Genomic DNA, 13,680 nt, shown 5'->3' with positions numbered 1-13,680 from the left:
AGCCTCGGAGAGCCTTGGGTTTCATCCTGGCCCAACCTCACACCAGCTGAGAGACGGTGAGTATTGGACATCATTGCCTTTTTGTGCCATGGTTTCTTCGCCATTCGCATGTAGATAGATGGTGAGGCTCCTCCTCCCTGTAAAATTTCCCATGTTGACTTCTGGACAGACAGCCCACCCAGCTCAGGGCTTCTTCCAAGGTGACAGAAATCCCAACTGCCATCACCCACCCTCTGATTGCATTCGTGTGTGGCAAAATATTTCCTGTTTAGTTTCTCATACGAATGATTGCAGCTCGAAGACAGGAAGCCGACTGACCGACCGACCGATCGACCGACCGACTGACTGACAGACCGAGCGATCGGCCGACCGGCCAACTGACATCATCATTTTAACCCTATCCTCATCCTAGTGACTTAGGTGGTAAAAGTGTTGCAGTGTCTGGTGGTGTGAATGAGTGGAGAGTTAGCCTGTTCCCACAGGTTATACCATGCCCTACGCATGCTGCCTTGCCATCCAAAAGCACCCTATCTTAGCTGTCACTTCAAGGGAGTGACAGGGAGGGAATGTCTCTTTCCCTGTCTTTCTGCTTTCCCCAAATGCTGTTATAAACCATGCAAATACAGATGTGGGCTCTGCAGGGCTTTCTGATGCCTTCTGCATCTCCTGTGAGTTCCCCAGGCTAAAAGCTGCCTCTGGCTGGCTTGATTTGTGTGATTAAACCTGCAGAGGGGGGCTTTCTCTGCCAGGAGATGTTGCAGCGTGTATAGAGCACGGGGCTTAAAAGGCCAGACTGTTTTCTCTCTTATGACACTTGTTACATGTCGCTCTCCTCCTGGATCCCACTGACGACTACACAGGCATTTAGGAAGTGTCTGGTGGAGGCTAAGCTACTCCCATCTGCCTCAGTCCTCACTTTAAGCTGGTGAGAGAAAAACTCCCATGTCCATTTCAATGTCCATTTCGCAGGGAAAGCCTGAGACTGAAAACTAGAGGGAATTGTGTGGCCTCACGGCTGCAGAGGGAGAGTCAAGCATAGCTGTGCAGCTTGCGAGCCCCCCTGGCTCTGCTACAGCTGCTCCTGCAGCTCCCACTTCTGCAGGTCAAACGGAGCTGGCCAGGCAGCCACTGCTCAGTCAGGGGAAAAAAAGGTGGGGGGGCTTTTGCATTCAGAGGCTTCTCCCTAGCAACTGGTGAAGGGGCCGAGAGAGAGGGAGAGAGAGAGAGAGAGAAGAGAGAGTTAGAGGGGAGAGAGAGAAAGAGAGGAGAGAGAGGAAAAGAGGAGAGAGAGACACGGAGAGAGGGAGAAAGGAGAGGGAGAGAGGGAGGGAGAGGGTCTCAGAGCTTATTGACAGCTAAAGACAGAGCAGCTGCCCCCCCTCCCCTGAGGGGAGCAACACGCCCTCCCCTGGGCTGCTGGGAAAACAGGAGATCACGAGGCTCAGCAACGAAGTGCAGAGAAGCAAATGAGCAGCACCCCCAGATAGGTGTAGAGGCCCCAAATTGGTTTTCAGGGTGGGAGGGGCTCTGTTAGTCACCACAGCAGAGGGAGCACCCTGAAGAGAGGGAGAGAGAGGGAGCTGCCTCCTATAAAGACCTGAGGGCCGAGACATAAGCAGTCTGCTGTGGAGCCGCAGAGGCTGATGCAGAAGACAAGGGAGGGCTGAGAGGAGCATCTCAGTACTCGAGCCCCCAAGCAGGCTGCCGGGGAGAGGCAGCGCTCTGCTACTGGAGGCACCTGAGCAGAGAGGCAGGCCGGTACGTGATGGGGAGGCTGCAGCCGGTTTCTCTAGCTGGCTGGCAGCCCAAAGGGACAGGCTTTTGAGAAGCTTCCACAGTGCCCAGTCCTGAGCAAACAAGTGGGGCTGGTTGGAGAGGACCTGGCTGGGGTCGGGACAAGGATGGGTGACCTTTGCTGTGACCTTGCCAGGGGTTAAATGGCAATGGCACCCTGATAGGTAGCGTGGTACCACTGAGGCACTGAGGAAGAAAGCACTGTGACTGGGGGTGAGTGCTCGGGGAGATTGGGGTTGGTGGGAGCTGTCCAACTCCTTCATAAAGGAGGGCCACCTGGAGTGGCCAAGAGTCCTCTCTGCCTGATTGCAAGTCCAGTACTGGCCTGAGTCTTCTGCAAGGTAACAGTCTGGTAAAGAGGGTGGGGGGGGGAGGCATAGAAAGTCGGGTCTGCCCGGCTGAGGTATCGGCTGGTCATAGGAAAAGCAGGCCACTTTTCTGGAGGCTAGACCCTAGCCACAGAGCCAGATGGCTGCGTCACCATGACCTGCATAGGCTGGGGCCTTGGGAAAGCACCCTCCCCAGTGGTGGAAGGAAGGAGGCTGCACACTGATGGCTGTAGCCTATGATGCTTGTCTGTGAATGGGGGCTTCATCAGGGGCTATGGGTGGTTCGGGGGTTTTAGCAGATGTGCCTGGGAGCCAGACACACCTGTCTGTGCTGTGCAGTTTCCACGGGAGATTCCCGTCCTTACTCTGACTGTTAATGCTCTGGATGTGTGCGTCCTGTGTGAGTGTGTACATTCACAGGGCAGCTGCAAGAGCGGCTGGGCTTCTTGTCTGCGAAATACTCGGCATAGCCTGACCTGACTAAATCTTGAGCAGGGCACATCCCAACGGAGGAAAATTATTTCAAAAGCAGCAGGGAAAGAAATGCAAAATGAAAGAACTGTTCGAGAAAGTTCCCCTCGTCTCTGCTGACTGACTGTCAGGTTCCTGACAACCTGATCTGGGGGCCTCAAGGTCGTTGAGCTGCTCTGACCCGCCAAGTGAGGGCAGCATCGTGTTGCAGGTTAGAGAGTCAGGGTCCACATAGACTGACTGGCTGGCTGCTTCTGTGTTAAGGTTGCAAGAGAGAAGGGGGAAGTCTGTGCCCCTAGAGCTTTTGATGTTGCGTTGTTTTATTGGTGGGGCTGTTGTGGTGTTGTTTCGTGATTCAAGGAGAGCTCTGGACGTGGACATTTGACATTTGGCATGTGACATTCACACATGTCACTGCCCTGGCCGATTTATGTGGGGAGAGGGCCCCAGGGGCCCAGCCTGCATATGTATGTGTGGGTGGGTGCGTGCCTGCGTGCCTGCATGCAGAAGTGCGTCGACACACACTCACAGGTTGATGAATATTTCTATTTCCAGGGGACTGAAGAAACTGACAAGGCTCAGAAGTGATTCCCTGTGGATTTGAAAAGTCACCCAAAGTCCAGCCCAGGGAGCTGGGGTCACAGGGTAGCAAGCCCTTTAGCCCCTGCTGGGTGGGGAGGGGACACTCCACCGCTGATAAACTCCCGTTGCTCAAAGCACAGGGATAAAATACAGGCTTGAGGGGGTTGAGAAATGGGTGGGAAAGCAGGGTCGCACACGGAGGAAGCATCTGCCTGACCAGTGAAGAAAGAAAACATTGAAGAGAGAGGAGCCTTTGTGCAGGCAACCAAGGAAGGTCCCTTCTGTGCAAGGGGTGACAGGCAAGTCAGGCACTTCCCCTGAACGCCCAGCACACAGAAGGCTCACTCAGTGAGTGAGGGGCCAGGACTTTCTGTGCCACTGAGAAGCTAAGCGTTCTGGGGGTCATCTGGAGACCACCCCCACTATTTCTCAGGAGTCACTCTTGCTGCAGGCAGTGAAAGAGGAGCCTCTGAACGCTGCCTGTGAGCAATCTGATTTCTTTTATCTATTTATATGAAAATAAGATACACTCCCTACCAAACAACAGGAGACCCCAATTAAAAGCAATAGGGCAGCTGGGCTGACCCCAGGTGTTTGAGAAAGAACTGGGCTCCCCTGGGAGGGTCTATAAGGGGTCAGGGGCTGGGGGCAGCAGCCGGGGGCGCTTCATACATTCTGGAGGCTTTTTGCTTTGCGTCTGTCAGTCTTGTTCTCTGAAAAGGCAGAGCTGCCTTGGAGAGGAAGGCATGGGAGGTACTTGGCTGGGCTGAGCTGGGCTGGGCTGCACTGGGCTGGGCTGGGCTGCACTGGGCTGCACTGGGCTGGGCTGGGCTGGGCTTGGGAAACTTGGGGTTTTACTGGGTACCCTGCATGTGTTCCTCCACCAGATGATTTATTTGAGTTATTTTTCTCAGTGACATCTCAACGGGACTGTGTGAGAGAGATGATGGATTTTTAAAGAAAACTGAAAGGAAGGAACCAAAGCACAGAGACACTCCTGAGCTAGCCAAGGACACACAGCACAAGTCCGTTTGTATCTGGATGGGTACTTACGATTCACAAGCCTACTCCTACACTAAGAAAGAAAGGATACCAGTGTCATCTCACCCTACACACACAGGTCAAGCCCTTTGACCCAGAGGCAAGGCTGACTCAAAGACACACAGGTCCACTCTCACTCCTCATGTTTCAGAGCTGATTTGTCCCTGAAGCCATCAACTGCTCTTTCCCAGTCCTACATCCTGATACGAGAGGGCAAGGACGCAGCTGAGAGATTATAGTTACAATGTAAAATTCATCGTGAGTATGAGGGGGATGTATGTGCATGTGTGTGCACAGGAGTGTGCAAATCCATGTGCAGTATTGCGGCGATATGCAGACTCACCAGCACCATGCAGCAGGCGACACGGCCCTCTGCCTAGAGGGGAGTCTCCAAAGTCAATCCCGGGAAGCACAATAGGGTCTTCTGGAAGGGGCAAGAGAACAGGGTGATTAACCTCTGATCCGATGTGTTAATTACGGGAGTGGGGAGGGGGGAGCGAGCCTCAGAATAGGAAATCCTATGGGCAAAGCATCAGTTGCAGTCCACAGTCTGGGAAATTTTGGACACAGGGTGGGGCACAAGTCTAACCATGGGGGGTACTGTCAGTAGATGGGTGTCAAGCCTATTCTTCAGCATAAGCGCAATGTGTCCAGTGGGGGAAAGTGGTTGAGGTGGGGGAGCATCAGGTGGGCACAAGCCACATACTCAAAGGGACTTCTGTATCAGGTTTTTTTCCTCTCCCCTTGGACTATGTCCCGGAAGCTCTAGGAAGTCAGCTAGAGGCTTGGAAAGCTAGATGCTAACAAAATGGTATTTTCAAAAGATCGCTCGATGAAAATGAATCTGTGCAAACCATTTACTCAGCTAGCCCACTGTTAAGGGGCTGGGGTAAACACAGTCAGGGAGGTGTTCCCCGGGTTAGCAACCAGAATGTTCTCTGTGGTGCTATCAGCAACGGCTCGAAATGAAAACAGCTTAGGTCGTCTTAATCGGCCATCGGTTGAGCTATATCACATTAATTAAAAATGTGGGTGTGTGCCGTGCCCTCCTCACTGTTCCACGGAGATACCACTTTTACGAGTGCATTCATGGTTTTATTTTTTAAACACTATAATGAGCACACAGGAACCCCTGACCTTCCCCGAAGAGTAGGATGTTGACCAGGCTTCTATCTGCACGCACTCTCCGGGAAGGGAACAGTACAGCTGGGATTTTCAATAACAGAGCAGGCTGTCGCATACGTACACCGGAATATTAAACAGCTCTTAAAAAGAGGGAAATACGCAAACCTATTGTCTTTTAATGGACCTCTGTATTTTACAATGGGCCAGATTTAATCATGATCTTTTGTTCCAAGACAGTTTCCCATCATGGGTCTGAGGCACGTTGCCTTTTATTCTGATAATGTATGCGTTCATATATTCATTTGTAATAATGTCATAAGAACTCGTGAGCTCTCTCCCCAGATCCAAAGCACTCAGCAATTACCTACCCCTGCCAGCTTAAAGGACCCCCGATTTCAGGGTGGCAGTGAGACGGTTAAATCAGCTCCAGGGGATACAGAAGCCGAGGTGCTGGGTGTCAGAAAGGCTATGCATCCTTGCCATTGCCAAGAACATTCTGGAGGGGAGGAAAACAGGCTGATACAAAACAGCGAAAGGAAGAAAACCAGCGTTGAAATAGCTGGGAAATTCACATGCTCTGCCAATGTGCGTTTAGACGTGTGCAGATGTACAGAAACATGCAGGAGCCCAGGAGGACCGCAGCCGTGAAACTGAGGAGGGGGGCTGTGGTCCAGGGAGGGGCTGAGTGCTACAAGCACTCGGAATTTTACCAGCCACCAAATTAATTAGCAGTACCTTTGCTATGCAATTACAATAAATATTTTTGACGTGGCTTTATTATTTTTCTTTTTTTTTGGTGTGGTTTGGTTATTGATCTGGAGGTTTTTACCGGCAAAACAAAACAAACAAACAAACAAACAAAAATGTGAAGGGTGATTAAAACCAACAACCGAAACGGTGTGGGTACCCAAAGCGAGTTCTAAACACAAAGGGACTCGAGGTTTATCTTTTCCTCTTCCTTTTTTTTTTTTTTTTTCTTTTTAAATTTTTATTGGCTGTGCTTCTGCGCTGAAGCCCCCAGCCCCACGCAGCCTGTCAGTGACATGTAGCCAGCAGGTGTGGACTTGTGGCTATGATTTCACCACCAAGCCTACCCTCGGTGTCTGCAATGTACCCATGGGGAGGCCGGGGGGGAGCCGGGGGGGTGGGGGGGGCATTTTCCTCTTTGGTTCTTAAGAGGCCCGAAAAGCTAATGCGCTGGCCCACGGTCTAAGGGATTAGCTGTATGGAATGGAAACTGCAGGGGAATGTGACTCGAGATAGATGCTGGCAAAGAGGACAGAGTCCTCCAGAGAAACAAACAGCAGCCGAATGTGTCTCAACTGTGGAGCTTGCTTGCTGGCAAAGAGCCGGGGGGGACCTTGCTACGTGCGTGCCCTGACAGTTTGACTCTTCGGCAGTACACAGCACACACCGAGTACCGGGAGAGTCTAACCCAGAGGGTCCCACCATCAGCATCACTAGATCATCGAGGTAGTGCAGGGCACCCTGAGCTCCTCAGGAGACCCCCCTCCCTCCGAAGTACCCCAAGTCTCTGCTTGCACACTGAGCTTCAGACCTAGCTTGTGAGGCCCCCTGCAGCTGTCACAGGCTGTCAGAATCTCAGAATGCGCATAGGGCTGAGTGTGTGACAAAGATAATATGATTACACCCACATCTTCAGAAAAGCACTTGATGCTCAGAGACCCTCGGAACGGGGAAAAAAATTAACCCTTTCTAAACTCAGCAGTCTCAAGGCTCATCCACCTTTGTCTGCCCTTGCAAAGCCACTGTTTCATTTACTGGGTGACTGTCTCCCCGGAGGAGACACAGTTTTCTGCCATGACTTTAGGCAGGGAAAAATAAAATCTGAGAGGCTGTTTTAAGTGGTGTTTTGCCTTCGTGGCCAGTCTGTAATCACTTGAGATTCAGATGTTCAGTCCATATGATTTGTGGAATAGGCTCTGTACTTGTGAATACCTTGTGGTAGCAGGCAAGGATTTCACAAATGCAAAATATTTATGACACATATATATGTATGTATACATATATATATACATATAATTAAAAAGAAAATAAAAAAGGAATATTCAGATAGAATCTCCCTATGCTGGTCCTGCAGTCCAGGGTTCCTTCCAGGTGGAAACAGCCTGAAGACAGAACTATTAAAATCTAAAGTTGCCTCCGGAAAACACCACCCACCCTGGGTAGGGGGTGGGGGGACAGGGAGGGGGCCACTTTCCCAACTGCTTTCCTGTTTGGCTCTTTTCCTGTGTTTTCCTCTGAATTCCAAAATAACGAGAGAGGGGATTATAAATGGGTCCAGAGGATGAAGATCCTCTAAGAGCCACCTTTGCAAGGGGCAAGGACTCTCAGCCTCTACCAGGTATTTTCTCTTTTGTTCTATTTCAGATAGACTTGGGCACTGCTTCCCTGATTTTCTAGAGGGGATTAGTAGCTACAGTCAGGATCCTAAGGTCTTTTACCTCCTAGAAGGGCACTGTTCCTCTCCCCCTATGCCTCTAACCCCCATCAGGGGCATCATAATGGTCAGCATCCTCTCTGCAGGTAACTAAGCCTGCCTTAGTTACAGAGCGGCAGGAATACCAGCTTATTAGGGCTGTGTGACCTCCACTCTGCCAGGAAGCCCCTTCCCCTCAAAAAAGAGATGAGCTTACCTGCCTTGCAGGGCACTGAGTCTGCACTGCTGGTTCCCCGAGGTCACTTAGGACAGCTCACCCTGGAAGGGGCCAGGGCTCCCTCACTAGCCCCCTGCCCACTAAGGGGCAGGGAGCCTTAGCTGCAAAATGAAGAGGTCCAGTTAATTCCATTCTGGGGGGGGGGGGAATCTACAAATTTGCAAATTCTCTAAATTGACATTTTAGAAGGTAAGAGAACATTCCACAGACCTTTTTCTGTGATCCCGGACCAGGCATTTCCTCCCTTCCTGGGAGAAAGCAGCCATCTTATCTCTGGGCTACCTAGAAGGAGGAGAAGAGACACCACTCACTAAGAATGAGAGTCAGGACTCCCCTGCCTCCCTGAGCCCTTGATCCAAGCCTTATTGCTACCAGGAGACCTACTGTGTGCTTGAAATAAAGGAGGCTAAGGCAACAATTGCTGACCAATACTGGGATCTAAGAGGTCAACATGGACTGTTTTCAGCAAGAGGAAGAGGGGATCACCCTAAAAATAGTCCAACAGTTGCCCCTGGCAGGGAAGATCATAGGGAAGAGAGACTGGGGTACCAAACTCACATGAAATCTCTACTCCTCGCTGGATAGCTAAAAGGGATCCTCCACAGACAGAGGGTTTGCTGAGGGCCGGTCTTACGGTGAAAAGCTTTTGTTGTTCTTCCACAGGACTGTCAGGCCCACACCAGGGTGTGGCATGACCCCAAGCCTCACGGTCCTTTTCTCCAATGTGGGAATTTTAAAAAGTGACTACTACACATATATCCTAAGGAGTGGGGGGAAAAACAATTCAAGTGTCCAAGTTCTCACCAGCCATGCCTGGCACGGGGGTTAATATACAGAAGGGCAGAGATGCCTCAAAACTGGAATCCTGTTTGGGGCACTAGGTGAGGGGACTGGGGAGTCACAACAGGATGGTACTTCCATAACTAAGAGAACACATATTTATCCAACAGCTTTCAGGAAGAAGCGAGAATCCAGCAGGACCGCAGGAGATCCACTTGGACACTTGCCGCCCAGGTAAGCAGGGGTGGAGGTCCCATGCTGGCCTCTGCCCAGTGGAGGGGGGGGGTCACCTGGTCAGTGGAGAGGGTATGGCCATGCTCGGGACTAAAGGTTAAAGGTTACTTTGGGCATGCACTTGGGTACTCAATACCACCACTGTTCAAATACTTGAGCAGTTAAAATTAGTGGAGCTTTGGCCAGCTGTCCTGTTCCATCCTGTCCCTCTGTTGACACCATATAAGCCAAAATGACTTGGGAATGACAGCACGAGCCTTTTGGGCCAATGGAGGCAGACACTAAGGCCCCCACTTCTATGTCTGGCTGCCTGTCAGACCACGAGACTCTGCATCAACAACATGGAATGAAGGCATCCTTTGGCTGCAAGGCCCTCCAGATCCCCAAATGGCAACTGCCTGATCCTTCTTTGAGTACCTGTTTCTGCCTATGCCATCTACGGGGGGGGGGGGTGGACCTGGCTCAGAGCTTAGCCCCAGCTCCCCACACCCAACCTGAGCCTTCCTGGGTGCTGAGAGTTAGCCCTGAGGCCTCCAAATGTCAGTTTAATTCTGCAAAGTGGTAAGAAAACCCTCCAACCATGACATTAGAGGCTACGAAATCAGCTCTGGGCAGATTTCATTATGATTGGAAAATTCTAGTTAGCCCTGTCTGTGGCAAATGGGGGCTCCAGATGTGACTGGATGCCGTAGGTCTTCTGCATGGCCCTACCCTGTCCTCTACAGGATAGTCATGAGCACTGTCTGCAAAGGGTAAGGTGGTTGTCACTGGAACAAAACTGTGCTCTTGCTGCTGATAAACCAGGGTGTTGGAGGGCAGGTCCACCCTCTGATTCTTGTGGACTCTCTTTCAGTGCAGAGGCTCCCTCGTGGGGAGAATGGGAAAACTAAAGATGATATCATATGTGCAATGCTATCTAAATCTAGACCCCTGCCATTAGAGTGCGTGTTCTGAAAAGCAATGATCAGATAACGTGTAGTAACAAGAACAGGCCAGGATCCTATCTGGTTTTTCACAGTTTACAAAGGGAACACCTCCTTCCCATTCTAAATGGACAAAGAGAGGAGGAGAGGGCTAGCCACCCTCTATCCCTGGCCCTACCTGTACCTCTCACAACCCTTAGGATAGCTCGTCCTGCCTTGGGATCACCACCTCTAAGATCCAGCATACTGTCGGCCATCAAGGCGTGACCAGGTTGCCGAAAGAGGACCAGGCGAAGCGAAGAGCTGTAGAGGACCAGGCAGGAGCTGTAGAGTCAAGGCAGGAGAAGCCAGCCTATGCCTCTCGGTCACTGCTTAGATTAGAAGACTTTGACTTAAATGGAAGTAGGACCCTAATTTCTAGGTGTGGCAGCTTTTAGAACCCAGGGAGAACAGGAGTCCCTCAGCTCCACCTTCCTTCAGGCCATGCCCTTGCCAGCACAGACCGGGCGGCCTCAAGCCCCACTCAGACACTCCAGAAGAAAGTAAGAAAGCCAAGGGGAAACTGAGGGGCAGGAAAAGAAGGTCATGTGCAAAGCCAAGGCCCCCAGTGGCAGGCAAGCAGCTGCCCAGGCCCCACCTCTATCCGAAGCTCATCCCTGCCCACAGGCCTTGAAAGGAAAGTTTAGGCTTAGGAACAGCTGATTGGCTCTGCAACCGGGCAGCCCAAAGAAGAAGGGTATGCTCCTGCAGGGCCCCTCCCGGAGCGGCCAACTCCGCCCCTCCATAGTTATTCTGGGAGAGTGATCCAGCTGCCCCCCAAGCTGCCAGTTAAACATGGATGGGCCAGGACACAAGGCTCCTTGGTCAAGGGCACGGCTCTGCCTCTGGACACAAGAGGCTGAGGGTTTGCTATTAGAAGCTTCCTATAGCTGGTAGAGCCCTCCATCTACTGACTCTGATTAACTCTCTACCCTGAGTCATTGCATTCCCCCCTTCAGAAACACTTACTTGTCCCATCATGGGGATCAAGGCCTGGAGATAGCGAATTCCTATCCAGACCACTAAGGGAGGTCAGGGGGAGTTGGCTGTGTTTCCCTGAGCAGAAAAGTGAAGGCTCCTCATCTCAGATGCCCAAGCCAGGGCGGAGTGAGTAGAACTAGTAGGTAGCCCTACAGAATGAAGAGGCATTTGACCCCAGCTCCTTGTTTGGGCTTTAAGGAAGCCCTGCTGAGGGTATGGCTTTGCCCAACCAACAACCTGAATAGGAAGAGGGACCAAAACACTCTTCTCCAACAGGGAACCCGCCAAAGGCATATCTGGACCCTGACATTTGTGAAAAACAAAATAAGTAAAGAGTCGTTTGTGCCCCTCAATGTCCTTGCACACGCACCCCTGCTCTAGTGCTCCATGCTCATGCATGCCACCATAAGGCCAGGCAGTGGAGTAATGACAGAAAAGTCTCTATTCCAAGGAGACTTAGTCCTTAAGACCCAAAGGCTTAATTAAATACCACATAAGTGCCACTGAGTGCCTCATATAACAGGGGTCTTCATCCTGCAGCCAAGACCCCAAGTATGGCAAAGGAGGTCTTTTGAGAGCCATGGCTTCCCTTAGCTCCTCTATGTGGCTTCACCGTCCTGCTGAGCTCTGGGGGCCTCCCGACCTCCTCCTCTGCCCTTACCTTTCCCCTAATTCCTCCACCCTCCCCTCCCACCCCCCAGCCCATGCTGAACACTCAACTCTGCTCCTAAATATCATCTCATCTCCTCTTCCAAGCTCTATTTTTAAAATCAGATTTCCTTTACTGTACAGGGAAAGGTATTCGCTGAGGGATTTGCCCCCCCCCGACCCCCCTCCCCGAACCCTTCATAGATGCTCCAGGGCAGCCCTGACCCCATGGGCCACTTGCTCAGAGGCAAACAAGGAGCTGACCTGACCAAGTCTCGGGCACTAACAGTGGTGAGACTGGGGTGTCTGTCTTGAATGTGGTGGGGCAGAGGGTCTGATAAGGACCTGAAGGGTATCCTCCAACCTTAAGGGCTAGATCTAGATTTTTGATAGGAAATTTCAAATCAAAGCCATTATGCAAGGGTTTAGAACATACATGGAGATGCACCTGAAAGATGGAGAAGTATTTCATCTGAATAGCCTAGAGGCAAGAAGGGTGGGGCTGGTGGAGGACAGCAGCTAGGTGAAGCCTAGGTGATTGTCAAAAGACATCGGAGAGCAAGGACAACATTCTGACATGCTCCAAGTCCACCCAGAGAAGCAGATCACTGAGCTGGGCCACCTGGTGTAGCGGTTCCCTCCTCTTGCTACAGGGAGGTTCTTACTCACCCTCAGCATAGCCTTTAGGTTCCACGGCGTGGTGTTTGCCTCCTGGCTCCTGGTGGGCTACGTGGTGGTACTGTCTCTCTCTGGTAGTGTCTCAAATTCTCTGGGGGTCCAAGCAGAATGCCTAAGCCCAAAAAGAAAAAAGAAAAAAAACAGACTGTTGGGTGAACTGAAGACTAAAAAATATAAAGCCATAAAAAATACAAAGCTATAAGAATTAACAAAATCAAGACGGGCTTAGAAAAGGGGACATGAGATTCAGTCTTTCTAGAGGGACGCCTGTGGAGAAACAAGGACGGAAGCGATACAAAGTTAAGATTTATATTTTGTGCAAAACAATTTAAGCTCTCAGTCCCCCAAAGCGGGAAACTACCTATGTGTTTTCCACAGGATATATGCTTGCTCCGTTCGGGGCTAAAGCCCTTGGATTTTATCTCATGGGCAGGAAGTCTGAAAGTCTGGCAGTCAAGAATTGCAGGGGTTAAAAAGAAGGTGTCACAGAAAGACAGCGGGATATTTTAGTGTTACTGGAAATGTATGAAAAGATTTTTAAGCGGGAGTTTTGTGAATCAATTTGAGTTTCTGGGGGTAGAGATCTGGACTTTATTTTGAGAAGTCAAAAATTTCTATCACACTAAGGGCTCTTTGGGCTTCTGCCAAAGGGCTTTAAAAAAATAAAAACCTTAATGGTGTGATTGCTTGCTTGTGGGAGATAAGCTTGTAGGACGTATGATGAAACATATTTTATGGCTAACAGCTTTGGACTTTATTATTACAAGCAACAAGAAACACTGAGAAACCATAAATAGGAAAAGCTAACAGGCACACATTTAAGATCGTGCCCAAACGTTCTGACTTTATATGTTGAGAGAATGCCAAAGTTTAATTCTCAGGGCACGCCAAGGAGATAAGATTAATGTTGACACTGAGGAAAGGTTTTAATTAGAAGAGATACACGACCGAGTTGGGGACTATGCAGAGAAGTTTGGAATTTATTTAGAGGCTCAGACGTGATGAGGTTTTTGCACATGCTTAAAAATTTGATTTATCCAATTCTAGCGGAGTGACATGGTGAGTTTTCTGTGTTTGATTGATACAACATAGCTCGGTTATGAAATCAAATTCTCGCTGTATGCCAAGAATCTAGACGTTTTATGTCCTGCACAATTAAGAGACATTGCTGGGTTTTTAAGGTGGGGTTACAAGCTCAAATTTAATGAACTGTGCTAAGACGTGTGAATTTTATTCCAAGGGATGACGTATCAGATTATAATATCACTTGAATGAGTTTGGACTTGAGCCAGTAAACGGCTTCAACGTGTGATGGGGAAGATTTGTTGTTTGTGGTTTTTTTTTTTTTTGTACGTGATATGATAAGATACTGTACTG

At 50.2% G+C, this 13,680-nt stretch overlaps 1 protein-coding gene across 8 annotated transcripts in view; it reads right to left on the bottom strand.

The window, feature by feature from the left end:
- Positions 1 to 12,966, bottom strand: part of LOC116905464 — a 47,609-nt gene extending 34,643 nt beyond the window's left edge. For all 8 annotated transcript variants that reach the window (XR_004388533.1, XR_004388530.1, XR_004388532.1 and 5 more), the window contains exons 1-4: positions 12,295 to 12,966; positions 8,231 to 8,302; positions 8,000 to 8,121; positions 4,561 to 4,641 (exon numbers count right to left, since the gene is read on the bottom strand). The gene's annotated coding sequence lies outside the window, so the exon portion shown is untranslated. The remainder of the gene's footprint in view (positions 1 to 4,560; positions 4,642 to 7,999; positions 8,122 to 8,230; positions 8,303 to 12,294) is intronic.
- Positions 12,967 to 13,680: the final 714 nt, after the last annotated feature.

The sequence above is a fragment of the Rattus rattus genome, chromosome 7 (assembly GCF_011064425.1).
Source record: "Rattus rattus isolate New Zealand chromosome 7, Rrattus_CSIRO_v1, whole genome shotgun sequence".
In the NCBI taxonomy this organism is placed as follows: Eukaryota; Metazoa; Chordata; class Mammalia; order Rodentia; family Muridae; genus Rattus; species Rattus rattus.
The sequence above is the reverse complement of the archived record's forward strand: the minus strand, read 5'-3'. Positions and strand labels throughout refer to the sequence as shown.